The sequence below is a fragment of the Euleptes europaea genome, chromosome 16 (genome assembly GCF_029931775.1).
Source record: "Euleptes europaea isolate rEulEur1 chromosome 16, rEulEur1.hap1, whole genome shotgun sequence".
Lineage (NCBI taxonomy): Eukaryota > Metazoa > Chordata > Lepidosauria > Squamata > Sphaerodactylidae > Euleptes > Euleptes europaea.
Genome location: NC_079327.1, coordinates 53,447,832 through 53,462,681, shown reverse-complemented (window position 1 = coordinate 53,462,681; position 14,850 = coordinate 53,447,832).

Below are 14,850 nucleotides of genomic sequence, written 5' to 3'. Positions count from 1 at the left end.
AGGCCAATAGAGATCAGTTCACCTGGAGAAAATGGCCACCTTGGCTATTGAACTCTATGGCATTAAAGTCCCTCCCCAAACCCTGCCCTCCTCAAGCTCCGCCCCAAAAACCTCCCACCAGTGGGAGGGACCTGGCAACCCTACTGTCATTCCAGTGGCCAAACACTTCTGCTACTACAAAGGACTACCATTTCACTTGGGGGGGGGTCATTCCAGTGATAGAACACTTATGCTGCCCCCAGGGACTGTCATGCTACTCTGGAGGCTCTCATTTCCATCCTAGAACACTTTCATTCTACTCCTATGCTCTGGGGGCTTTCATTTTAGGCCCAGAGCAGTCTATCTGGGCCCAGGGACTATAATTCTACTCCAAGGAATACTAGAGTTGTTACTAGGGTTGCCAGGTCCCTCTTCACCATCGGCGGGAGGTTTTTGGGGCGGAGCCTGAAGAGGGTGGGGTTTGGGGAGGGACTTCCATGCCATAGAGTCCAATGGCCAAAGCGGCCATTTTCTCCAGGTGAAATGATCTCTATCGGCTGGGGATCAGTTGTAATAGCAGGAGATCTTCTGCTATTACCTGGAAGTTGGCAACGCTAGTTGTGATATTGAGGCAGGCAATGGCAAACCACCTTTGAACATCTCTTGCTATGAAAACCCTAAGGTGTCACCGTAAGTCAGATGTGATTTGATGGCAAAAAAAAAAAAATAATTCAATGGAAAACAAAACTGAAGGGTAGGCACATAGCAAGTGCCTTGATAAAAGACACACACAACTGTATCTTGATTGGTGAGAGGACCAGCTCTGCCATCTGAGTGGAGCTCTCAGGTTTTTATTAAGAAGGACACATAATGAATAGCAAGGTTGATCAATACTTTAGACAATGGAACTTAGGCAAGGCATACCACGATTAATGATTAACAGGATCAAAAGGAAAGAAAGATAATGACACATTCTATCTTGGAGTCAGCATCCTTAGAGCAAACATTTGGCTGTCTGTTACATAGAATGATTGGATTAACAGAAGCTAATCCCTTTAAGGCTGCTACACTGAAGTGAGGAGGTGACCAGTACAGAAAATGGACTTTGACCGGGAGCTTTCCATAGACCTAGAATTTATTGTAATCAGTATTTCAATATGGCAAGTATCAGGGTTCTGTGGAACCAATATTAAAATTACGAGGGTGTGCCCAGCCACCAATAATTAATTTGGCTTCAAAAATCGCTACACAAAACAATGGCCCACAGACTGGAAACGATCGATTTACATTCCAATTCCAAAGAAACGTCAGAGAGTGCAGCAACTATTGGACCATTACATTATTTTCTCATGCAAGTAAAGTGATGCTCAAAATCTTGCAACAAAGGCTGTTACCATATATGGAACAAGAAATGCCTGATGTTCAAGTTGGATTCAGAAGAGGAAGAGGCACCAGAGATCATACTGCAAATTTACGTTGGTTACTGCAGCATACAAGAGAACTACAGAAGAAGAAAATCAGCTTGTGTTTCATAGATTACAGCAAGGCTTTTGATTGTGTGGATCACGAAAAGCTATTGTCGCGGTTCGGGCCGTTAAATGCCTACACTCTTAGAAAGGACCCCTTCCTGAGAAGGGATATGTTATCTTATTCAGCGAGACACCACTAGACCGGAATCAGCGGTTCCTAGCAACTTGTTATGGTTCCTAGAACATCTCTTGAACATGTCAATAAATTTATAATAATGGACAAGAGTAGAAGTATATTAAAAACACATTTATTTACATTATACAATATATGCTTTTTGGTTGCAAAGCCTTAAAATATCATATAAGGATAGACATCATTAGTCTTAAACATGTTTATGTAGCAAGTAATCATTCACATTCTCTATACCTCCATAAAGGAGTATTTTAGTCAGAATATACTCATAAAGTATCCTTAGTGCAATGCACCTTCATTCAGAATATAAGGTTACAGAAATCCTGTCAAAATATGGTTAATTCTTTGGAGAAAGATTTGGTTAGAAGCATCCTAACTTAAATCATTCAAAACATCATAACATTTCTGTACAGAAGACACACTATACCTTGCTGTGTCATCTGTGTCATCTGGAGTCCTTTAAGAATCTAAGCTCTATGAGAACATATGAAGTTATCCCAGAGTATCTGTATTTGCTAAGTCTTGAATCCTTTAAAGACTTCTATTAATATTCTTAACTGATCATCATTAAGATCAGGCATTGTGTATGTACATGCTATGCATGCTCTTTCTAGTTTTAGACAGTAATGCTGAATATATAAATACTATGTGTTAGCTTAAAGCTGTTTACAGTCTCTTTGACTGTGCCAATCTGTGTATGCACTGTACAATGTATCAGCATTGTGCATATCCCACAGAGTACAGAGAGTCTCCTTTCCCTTCAGGAACATCTCTGGTCTCTTGCTCTGAGTAGGTTCAGAAGTCCCTCTGTTAAGTAGAGGACGTTCTGACACAATCTCAGAGGTCTAGCTATTAGCCCTGTATTCAGGATGCTTCTTAGCATTGGTAAGCCAAATAGGCTTAGTTTGTAAGAATCCATAAATCCGATGGACTCTCAGTGTTCCAATATATGGAAAAATCACTGCACTTAGATTCCTATTCAAAGAATAGGAATTCTAAGGGTCTCTATCCTCTTCTAGGAATAGAGCAGTCTCACAAGAAGACTGTAAGTAAGATATGTTGAAATATCCAGATCTTGATACTTCAAGATACCTCAGAGAACTGCTGTCCAAGCAAGGATCAGAGTTTCAATGTTTTACATCTCAAGCCTTTTGAGATGGAGACATGTTACTTCAGACAGCTGCAGTCTGCCAGCTATAACACTCTGAAGTGCTGGCTGTACTGTGGCTGTATTTATACTGTTTCTAGACTCATTAAGAGTGAAGAAAGCTCCTTTATCCCCTCCTTCTTATCCTTCCAGAGGGGTGCCTTTATTTTCTCTTATCAGATGTCAGGAGCAGTGTAGAAATGGCTTAGTACCCAGCTGCTCCTGTCTCATGTCCTTATATGGACTTCCTTTCCTTTCACTCTTTGCTTAAAATATAAATACTCATTTCTGAGTTATATGATTATGGTATATACATTATTTGTATACCATCTTCTTCGTTAGGACAATACGCATTAAATGAGACTACTTAGAAGTCTGTAGCACAACATTTAACTATATAACTCATAAAACACAATTATAGCTGACATTGTCACTTGCAAAGTGACATTGTTTACTTTTGGTCAGCTGCATAGCCTTCAGCGAGATTACAGAAGGCAAGAAAGCATATTACTCTTATCTTTAAGAGAACTTTAATGCCCTTAAGCTATAATAAGCACAGTTTCAGTATTAATGCACTCTTAGTACATTAAGAGATCTTAAGACCTTGAAAAGGACAAGTGTTCTTCCTTTGAGATTCTGACATCTGGTAGCTGAGTCAGAAAGGTGATTTTTATCAACCCTGGAAGGTACTCTGTGCTGCCCCTTCAAGGACAAAGCCAGAGTAACTTTAGTTAGCTTTTGATAGAGCTGACCTTAAGAGCATTCTGTCAGCCTTTTGTAAGCTGACAGGCTTTTCATTACACAAACCTCTGCAGTGGCTCAGTTTGCATGATGTGTTTAAGCTCTATATGGAATTAATTCTGCACATGTTCACATGATTATGTCAGGGCCTGGCACACTATGGCTGGTGTTATAGGAAATGGCTGTGCCACAACATCTGAACGTTTTGATGTGCAACGTGTACTCTGGACAAGAGGCCACAGAACAGAATATGGAGAAACGGAATGGTTTCCAATTGGCAAAGGAGTCAGACAAGGATGTATTTTATCTTCCTATATCTTCAATCTGTATGCAGAACATATAATTAGGAAAGCTGGATTAGATTTAGAGGAAGGTGGAGTGAAAATTGGGGGAAGGAACACCAACAATTTGAGATATGCCGATGACACTACATTACTGGCAGAAAATAGCGAAGACTTGAAACGACTACTGCTGAAAGTTAAAAGAGAAAGTGCCAAAGCAGGACTACAGCCAAACATCAGGAAGACAAAAGTAATGACTACAGGAGAATTACAAAACTTTAAGGTTCACAGTGAGGAAATTGAAATTGTTGAAGACTTTCTACTCCTTGGCTCCACCATCAGCCAAAAGGGAGACTGCAGCCAAGAAATCAGGAGATTGAGACTGGGAAGGGCAGCCATGAAGGAGCTAGAAAAGATTCTGAAGTGTTAGGATGTGCCACCAAGATTAGGTTAATTCATGCCATCGTATTCCCTATTACTATGTATGGGTGTGAAAGCTGGACAGTGAAGAAAGCTGGTAGGAAGAAAATAGATTCCTTTGAAATGTGGTGTTGGAGGAGAGTGTTATGGATACTGTGGACGGCCAAAAAAACAAATCAGTGGGTTATAGATCAAGCCTGAACTGACCCTAGAAGCTAAAATGACCAAACTGAGGCTATCGTATTTTGGTCCCGTCATGAGACGACAAGTCACTGGAAAAGACAGTCATGCTAGGAAAAGTTGAGGGCAGCAGGAAAAGAGGAAGACCCAACAAGAGATGGACTGACTCTATAAAGGAAGCCACAGCCTTCAATTTGCAAGACCTGAGCAAGGCTGTCAAAGAGAGGACATTTTGGAGGACTTTCATTCATAGGGTCGCCATGAGCCGGACGCGACTTGGCGGCACTCAGCGCACCAACAATTCAACCGAGCCCATGCAAGCGAACGGGCCTTCCTGGGACATCCCATGGGCTCTCAGACCTCCCCGGCCTTCGTTCTAGCGATTAGCGTCTAGGGCATTTTCGCACAGCGGAAGGCGGGTTTCGCACGTGGGGCGGAGGACGCGCGGCCGCTCGAGCCGCCTTTCTCCCCTGTTCCCGCCAGGAGGCAGCCAGGATCGAACGCACGGACGTGCGTTCGATCCTGGCTGCCTCCTGGCGGGAACAGGGGAGAAAGGCGGCTCGAGCGGCCGCGCGTCCTCCGCCCCACGTGCGAAACCCGCACTATTCGGCCGCCTACGAAGACGCTTCGCGGGAGGGGAAGTTGGGCCGGGCCCGGAAGTGACGCCTCTGCCCAGCGCTCGGCGTTTCCGATGCCCCCGGGGGGGGGGGGGCTGGGAGGTGACAGTTCCCCTTAGTCCCGCCCCCCGCTTCCGGCCGCTGTCCCTCGCGGCGTCCCATCCTCCTCGCCGAGCCCCGGAAGCGCTTGGCGGCCGCGCCGAGCCCCGCCCCCTTCCGTGCTCCGCCGGTGCCAACGCGGAGGCGCGCCCCCCCCCTCGCCCGGCGCAGACGGGAAGGGGCCGCCCCCCGCCCCAAGAAGTGAGGGGGGGCCCGGCCGCCCCCGTGTGCCCCCTCCCGCCGGCCTCGGAGGGCCGAGCAGGAGGAAAGGGGGGTGCTAGATGCCCTTCATGGGGCCCGCCGCCCCGCGAGCGGTGAGAGCTGGAGGGGGGGGGGCGTTCCGTGAAGGGCAATTGGGGGGGGGGCTGCATATCAAACAGTAGAGAGAGGTGGGGGGGACTCGGGGGGGGACTCGGGAGTTGAACGAGGCCCCCCCCTTCAAAGGTTGCTACAATGGTGAAGTTACAATTTATAAGAATACTTGGATTGCAAAGCTAAGGTTCGCCAAAAGCTATTTACCAAAACCAATGAGACCCAATTGTACAAAATAAACTCCTTATTAGCGCTTTGTTTCTGCACAAAATAATATTTTTTCCAAACTTGGATATTGTTCCAATAATAAATAATAAACAAATAAGCCTGTCTTGATCTTATTTATTATTGTAACAATATCCAAGTTTGGAAAAAAATATTATTTCGTGCAGAAACAAAGCGCTAATAAGGAGTTTATTTTCTACAATTGGGCCTCATTGGTTTTTTGTGGATAGCCACAGCGATTGCTCCTTTTGACTAACAATGGTGAAGCTGGCAGACAGTGAGGAGAACCTGGCCTTTGTTGCTCAACTTTTTTTTTAGAGGAAGAGAAAATTGGTAAACTGTTTATTTATTTTTTTTATTGCAGCCAGCAGTGTTGCTGTTCGTTGACCTTAGAGCGGCGTTCTTTGGTTTTGCAGATCAGCTCGGAGTAGCGGTGATCCTCTTTTCTTAAGAGGCCTGTGTATGAAGATCGTTAGGAAGCCTGTTGGGCCTTGTGTGGCACTGTCCTCTCCCCCCACCCCCCGCCCCTAATGCACTTATCTTGCATGGATTTCTTGAAGCAGTCCCTTGCGGATACGAATATTCCCCAGAGTTGTAAGTAAACCAGAAACTAGGTAACATTGCAAAAGAGTGTGACGTGTGTGTTCTCCACACCTACCTGTGCAGCAAAACTTTGGCCTGTTTTGGAGGCTGCTTTTGGGTTGCTTAGATATGCCACGCCTGTGCACATATCTGTATAGCAGGGATAGTGGGTCGTGTCACAGTTATTGCCTTGTCATTATTGTAATGCGTTGCATGTGTAATAGCTGCTGTTTTCTTTGGCATGTCTCTTCAGCACATTGGCTGCAGTATGATGCTGCTGCTTTTGATGTTGGCAGCTCGAGATGAGAGCTTGAGCAGGTAGTGAGGCCTTGGCAGACGCAAGGAATTTCCTCCCAGTGCTGTTTTTTTGGATCATTTTAATTGTTGTTAAGTTTGTGCATTTCAGAGAAAGGCTGTTCAAAAAATGGCAGAGAAAGGGTCTTTGCAGATTATTTTTTTCGAGTGTTCTTATTGCCATACTTGAGCTAACCTAGATTCAGTGCTACTATTGGCATGTTTCATTATATCTTGGTTAAAGGGACCTGGGCAGCCTTGCTGTGGAAGGAAAAAGTTTTTCATCCTGTCACAAGAATCATAAAATGACTATGGAGGTATCACAAGAAGTGCTGTGTCATCTTTACTATTTGCTGCTTTACTAATATAGGGTATTATTTTATTTTTGTTTTTTTGGTTAAAGCACATAAGCCCATAATATTATTGCCATACAAAAACTTCCACTAACTTGCTTGCTCTTACATGCACATGTTGGCGATCTGTGATGGAAAATGAAAAAAGCCAAAACACCGAACCAACATATAGTAACCCTGAATAAATTTTTGTGCCACAGGTGACTGAGAGAAGCAGTTGTGTTAAAGGGTTGTCCCATTGCAAAGATATAGTGGGCTAATGCTTGGCTCGTAGAGAATTAAAATAATTGTTGAAGTGCTGTTTAATAAACACATACAAAATAAGGCTAGCATGTGTTTTTAGCAACTTTGTTGTATTAGATACCGGTCGTTAATATTTAGCTATTGTTGTGATGAACTTTGTGCAGGTTTTTTTTTATATGTGAATCTTTGGAACATGTAAGCAATTTTATTCTAGCTTTAAAAAAAATACATTATAGTCTGCCTTTCTGCCTTGGACTCAAGGTGGAGTACACAGAGTGAATCAATATATTCAGTAAACAATGCAATAAGATTAGAGTTGTAGAAACAAACAGAAGTCTAAAAACAGAACTGAAGCAAAGTGTAAGTATTAACATGACACATTCAATGATGCAAAATTTCATAGTAGGATCCTAGATTCACCAAGCTATGTGTGTGTGTAAAGTGTAGTCAAGTCACAGCTGACTTATGGCGACCCCTTTTAGGGGTTTTCATGGCAAGAGACTAACAGGTGGTTTGCCAGTGCCTTCCTCTGCACAGCAACCCTGGTATTCCTTGGCGGTCTCCCATCCAAATATTAACCAGGGCCGACCCTGCTTAGCTTCTGAGATCTGATGAGATCAGGCTAGCCTGGGCCATCCAGGTCAGGGCTCAGCAAGATATACACAGTGGTAAAGACTACAGTGCCGAATAATTTATCCAAGTAACTTGAATCATTTAAGTACAATGCAACTCTATTGCCTGCATAGAAAAGCCCTCTTGAATAATTCAGCTTTGCATAGTTTACAGAAAGCCAGGAGAGTGGGAGCCTTCCTGACCTCCTCAGGCAGGCCATTCCATAGTGGGGGCCACAGCAGAGAAGGCGTGTGAATGGGCAGTTGTTGATTTTGCCCATTTGCAGCTTGGCACTTGCAGAAGACCATATCAGATAAGCGAAGCTGTTGTAGCTTGTATAACTCCTGGATAAGGAAGCTGTCGCGTTTTGCATCACTGAGGCCTAGATGGACAAGAAAGCTATTTTGAATGTTTGCACCTGGTGTTGGGTACTAGAGCCCTGTAAGGGATTCTGTTGATGTACATACTACCCTATTGAATAACAGTCTTAGTGGTTTCTAGTTTGATGTAGGGCAGGGGTGGGGAACCTTTTTCCTGCCAAGGGCCATTTGCACATTTATAACATCATTTGGGGGCCATACCAGGTGTAGATCTCCCAGCGGGGGGGGGGCGGAGAGGCTAGGGCTGCCAGGTCTCCAGCCACTACCTGGAGGTTGGCAACCCTAGGAGAAGCTATGCAGGGGAGGGAGGGAAGGAAAGAAAAAAAAGAAAGAGTCGGGGGAAGCACCCCCACCGCACGGGGATCTCTCTCTCACACACACACAGACACACACACTCTCTCCCTAGGCCATGCAGTGTCCCAGGATCTTGCACACGCATTCACCTGCGTGATCGGGGGAAGCACCCCCCCACGGGGATTTCTCTCTCTCTCTCTCTCTCTCTCTCTCTCTCTCTCTCTCTCTCTCTCTCTCTCTCTCTTTCTTCCCCCCCCCCCCGCCCACGCAGCGTCCCGGGATCTTGCATGCGTGATTGGGGGAAGCACCCCCCCCCCGCACGGGGCTCTCTCTCACACACAGACTCTCTCTCTCTCCCCCAGGCTGTGCAGCGTCCCGGGATCTTGCACGCGCACTCACCCGTGCGATCGGGGGAAGCACCCCCCCCCGCACGGGGATCTCTTTCTCTCTCTCTCTCTCTCTCTCTCTCTCTCTCTCTCTCTCACACACACACACACACACACTCACACGCACACATACTCACCTGCGTGATTGGGGGAAGCCTGCTAACATGCACCTATACTGCCTGTGTTGCCAGTTTACTTCTGTGTTCAATTCAGGATGCTGGATTTGATAAGATGCTTCTGAATATCATATTCTTTTGGATCAGAGTACAAGCTTCAACAACTAAAAATCTGAACCAGAGAAGAATTTCCCTTTCTTGCATCCCTTCCCAAGTCTAATACAAATCAAGTTATTTTCTTCTTCAAATTCAAATGATGTAGCATCTGTGGTGCCCAATGTGTTCTGGGAACTGTAGAGCTATATTTCCAAGAATGCACCAGATATCTGTGACACATAGCATCCCTAGCACCAGGTGCGGTATGGAACTATAAACGTCAGTATTGTTGAGATAACATGGACACTGCATTTAAGACAATGGAGGGACGTGAGAGAGGAGGGAAAGCAGGGTGGAGAGAGGCGTCAAGAGTATCTAGCTGCCGGCTGGAACCCAACATCACTCCCTGGCAGTGGGGTGGAACAGTAAAGGAAGAGAGAATTCTTGTAGAAATCACGTCAGCCTGCTAGGTCAGTGATGGCGAACCTTTTAGAGACCGAGTGCCCAAACTGCAACCCAAAACCCACTCATTTATCGCCAAGTGCCAATACGGCAATTTAACCTGAATACTGAGGTTTCCTCCCAGCTGGGCGGCGGGGAGTCCAGGGAAGGGGGGGCTTTGAACCGCTCCGCGCCGCCTGCAGGCAGGGAAGGCAGACGCGAGTCCAGGGAAGGCAGACGCGATGGCTGCTCAACTTACCCACGCGTGCCCACAGAGAGGGCTCGACGTGCCAGGTCCGGCACGCGTGCCGTAGGTTCGCCAACACGGTGCTAGGTGAATATTATGGTACTGAGTGCTTTCTGTTATGGTTATTCCAGTGATATGGAATTGCCTTCCTGGAGAGGTGAAAGAGTTTACAGCCCTCTTATCCTTTAATAAGGATGGCAACATTTTAAAAATTCTGTTTCAATTTAGCAATTAAAAATGTTTGGTCATTTAAATTGTGCAGACTTGACTTTTAAAACTGGCTTAGCAGCTATTATTTTATATGAAGTACTTTAATTCCTAGGGTCACTATAAGTTGGAAGCGACTTGACAGCACTTAACACACCCACCCACACTGGTTTTATCATTTCAGTTGGAGATTGGCCTTTCTCCTTCTCTCCTAAAATCCAGAGGTGTACCCTGATACCATCTTCACTCCCATCATTTTATGCATTCAAACCTGTCTGGTAATCTATGCCGGGTGCAGATGGCGGGCTTTAAGACCAAAGCCTGCCACATCTCCCCCCGCCCTTTGCTCCCCGGTTGACTTCCAACATGAAAAAAAAATTCTGGAGAATATGAAAACTTCTACGCTAGTGTGCAATATTTTGATTCTAATAAAATGTATTACATTACTTTTGTTCTTGGATACTGATGATTTTTATGAGATTGATGAATACTATTATTAAACTACTGTTTTTAAATTACCCCAACACTAGAAAAATACAATAAAAATCAAGGCTAGTGAACCAGTTAGATCGATCCATCCTCTAGAGCAGTGGTTCCCAAAGTGGGCAGTACCACCTCCTGGGGGACGGTGGGATTGCCTAGGGGGCCACTAGAGGTGGGCCTCTTCGTGTTGTTCACTAATTTACAATAGATCAAGCTATGGCACCATGCTGGCAAATTTGGTGGAAACCATCAGAATTTTTTTTCTAGAATTTGGAAGAGCTGGTACCACTGGATCAAGTTTATCAGTTTTGGTGAATGAAATTCAACTAAAAAGTTTTAATTTGATTTTGAATAGATGTGCAATTAATTGTTACTGTTTTGAAATTTTATTATTACCTTCTTTAGTGAGTCATGCAAACCCCTATTTTGATTAATGCTTTTTATAGAGTAGGGTAGGGGGCGCTGGGGTTGAATTTGTGGAACTGAGGGGGGGGGGCGGCCCGAAAAGTTTGGGAACCACTGCTCTAGAGGTTGATGGCTCCAAATGGTTTCCTGATGGCCCTTGGTAGATTACCATGTGGCACGGTAGGAAACGCTATTGAAATCTTAAGCTAATTTATCTCTGCAATAGGAAAGATGACACAGTTTCTCCTAGACAATTTTACCCTCTGAATAGTATATGTTGTGGTCTGTAGTTTACTGGGCAGCCCGAGACAGAGAAGTGCCAGGGATGATTGCTAGAACCCTGGAAGAAGTTTTGAGGCTGGCGATATAAGTTGAGAGGGGTGAAACCAGAGGGGGGGTGAATGGGAAAACCTTGTTTGGGGGTCATTTCAACCTATACTGGAGACAAACATGATAGAGATCATTTTAGAGCCTAATGTGGAACTAATGGAGGCAAAGAAGTGGTATTTCTCATCTACCTTTGCATTTACCACAAAGCCATCCGGTGGAGCTTTCTCAGGTAGGCATGAACCTGCAGAGCTCAGGCTTAATTGACAACTCTGTAGACTGCTTATTAGACCCATTTCAGTTGAGATTCTGGCTTGGGTTTGGAAAAGTAACCACTTTGATTATTCTGATGACCTGTCCCTGGAAGGCAGGGGGAATGCTATCCTTTTGATTCTCCTGGATCTTTTAGTGGGTTTTGTTTCTAGCAATGATAGTATTTTTCTGGAATATATGTTAGAATTACTACTCCTATTTCCAGTATAGATTCCAAAAAGTACTGTTTTGTCTCCTGTGCTGTTTAATAATGTCTGCACTAAGCTCCTGGCTGAGGTTGTGTTGCAACTGAGGTAAGCTGTCATATGTATGCTCATGACAACCTCATATGTATGCTCATGATAACCTCATTTCAGTTCTTCCTTTTCATCAGAATCAGTAGTGGATGTGCTTAACTAGGTGTCTAGAAGTGGCAGTTGATCAGAAGAAATAATTATTACAACTGATACTCAACCAAGACAAGATGGAGTTACTTTGGGTAGGGTGTTCTTCAGAGTTGGAGTGCAGTATAATGATGGTTTGTATGGTGTTGTATGCCCCCCTCTGAGTAATAAGTTCACAGTTTGGAGGTGATCTAAACGGGCTTTATCCTTGGTTGCTGAAGTGCTGTCTGCAGCTCAGAGCACCAGTTGCCGTCTTTGATCAGTATGCCAACTGTGCCATGTCTCAGAAGAAATTACTTTTCTGTGTTTATGCATGTTGTCATTTCAAGGTTCGATTATCCTACCTGCAATATAGGACTCCCTTTGCAGTTATCTCAGACTTCAAGCAGTCCAAAATACTGTGACAAAGGTATTGATAGAAATATATTGCAGTGTAACACATTACCGCTATACAATAAGATCTCCATTGGTTCTCAGTCTATTTCTGGACTTAATTTAAAGTGATGTTATCAACATTTAAAGACCTAAAAAGGGCTGAAGCTAGAGTTCTGAAGAACCACTTTCTTTATTTGAATTGTTATTCCACTAGAATAATTATCAGAGGTTCTTTTTTGGGTACTATAGTCAACAGAAATGATGTCGGTGAGGAGCAAAAAGGGCTTTTTCAGTTTTGACCCTATGTCCTCCCCTTTAGAGGTTTGTCTGGATCCTTCTTTTTCAGCGCATTCCTGAGCCGCGCCGGCAGCTAGGACCAAAGGCCTTTGGAGGTTGGTGAAGGCCTGCGCTGGCGGATGGGCCTAACACCGGCGGAGTCTTTCGCCAGCGTCCAGATGCCAGCAAAGGCCGTGTCATCATCCCGGGAGGCATTCCCGGGGCGTCCTGGCGTCCTGGGAGGCGTTCCCGGGGCGTCCTGATGTTCCCAGGGCATCACTGCACCAGCCTGGGAGCGGAGCCACCGTTAGGCGGCCTCCTAAGCCATTACGGCTTGGAAGCGCCCCCTTTTTTGGGGGGCCAAGATACGCCACTTTTAGGCGTATCTCCAATGCAACCCTATGAGGGTTGCACGGATTTTTGGCGCTGTGAGGTGGTTTCAGTGGGGCCTCCAAACAGCGGCGCAGGCATTCCGCTCAGGAATGCACGGTTTTGAGTATTTGGGTTGCCATGCTTTGGTTTGATTTTCTGTCTGATTTCCCCCACTGAATACTCCTTGCAGGCTTCTCAGCGTTGTTGGTTAAGTTGATCTTCTTTGAGTTCAGTTTTGTATACCCTGCAATGATCCTTTTGCATTTGTATCTGCTGCTCTCATCGTCTTATTCTTTCCATTGGTTGTTTTAGTGGCAGTTTTAATTGTATTGTGTGACCTGGTTGATTGTGAACTGCTTTGGACAAGATTTGTTTTGGGAAATCAGGATATAATTTTTATTTTTCATTAGCACATTATGTAATTGAGTGTGAGGTAGAAAACCACATGAGCCACCAAATTTGTGTGTACATTTTTGTAATGGAGATGGGCAACTTCTTCAATACTTCGAATCGTTTTGGAGATGTATCATAAGCTGCAGTTGTATGTTTTGACAAGTCTCTTGTGCCATCTGTGTGGTTTTTTGATGTGAGAATTGAAATGAAAGTACAGTATCCTGGGATGCTGAAAAAAAGTACAGTATATAGTATCCAGATTTCTTTTTTATACTATTTTATTAAATTTATATAATACATAAAATCAAATTACACACATACTAACTCATACATCCAGCGTATCCAGGCTTTGAAGGGCATTAGTGTATATATTGCCTTCTAATACAATCTATTTATATTTTACACAAAAATTATTTAATTAAAATCTAATCTAAATCCAGTGCTAATATTTTCCATGGTAGACTGACAAAACCAGAATTATATTAATCATTTCTTCAGTTTGTAAAAATAATCACTATATTTTATTATTTATACTTATCTTTCAAATTATCTATACTTTATACTATATCTCCTCTAACAATTCCAAACTGGTCTGTTTATAATACTCACTTAATCTATTGCATATATGCTGTTTTTCTAATCTAAGAAATATCTTCCATTTTTTCTGCTTTACTAAATTACAGTTTCAATTTAGCGTAATCATAATAGGGTTTCCATTTCTTCTGAAATTCATCCACGATTTTCTTTTCAACAGATTTGATAATTTTGCCATCACTGCGTATTCAGCCATTTTTTCTTGCCATCTTTCAAAATCTGGGATATCTTCTTGTTTCCACATTGATGCCAAGACCACTCTTGCTGCTGTAGCCATATAGCTGAACATATCTCTGTAATTTTTATCTAATTGTTCAGGTACCATTCCCAATAACATGCTTTCTGGTTCTAATGGAAAGTTGGTTTTTAATATCTTCTGCATTTCTTGATGGGTTTGTATCCAAAATTTCTTTACTTTTTTGCATGTCTATCACACATGAAAATAAGTCCCATCTGTTTCTCTACATTTCCGACAACTACTGTAAAATACTTTAGTAATCTTTTGTATGTCCATTGGAGATAAGGAACACCAGCAGCCCTTATGAGGGCAGAACGTGGCCTCCCCTCAATGAAAGCTCGAGCTCAGTTCATAATCCTGAAAACACTGAAAAAATATAATTTAAAAAACACTGATTCATTCAGTAAAAGCAGTTTTCACCTACTGCAAAATAGGGATATTGAGCAATCCAATTACCTTGGTAATATCATCTCCCATTTCTCCATCCCAGAGGATATGCTTCGGTCTTCAGGGAGCAATTCAGAACTACGAGGATGGATTTATAAAGACGATGCTTTAATTGATAACCACCTAGCTGCCCATACGAAATTCGCCCCTTGGGTTAAACTAATTAAAGAATACCGTTTCAGAGCCTCTTACTTGGCAGGCGTTACAACATATAGCCTCAGAGCAACCCTTGCATCATTGCGTTTCCAAACTATGCCCACAGAGCTCCTTGCAGGCCGTTTTTTAAAAATACCGCTGGCTCAACACATTTGTTTATGTGGGGCTTCAATGGAAGATCTCCCCCATTGTGCCCTGTCCTGTCCTTTATACA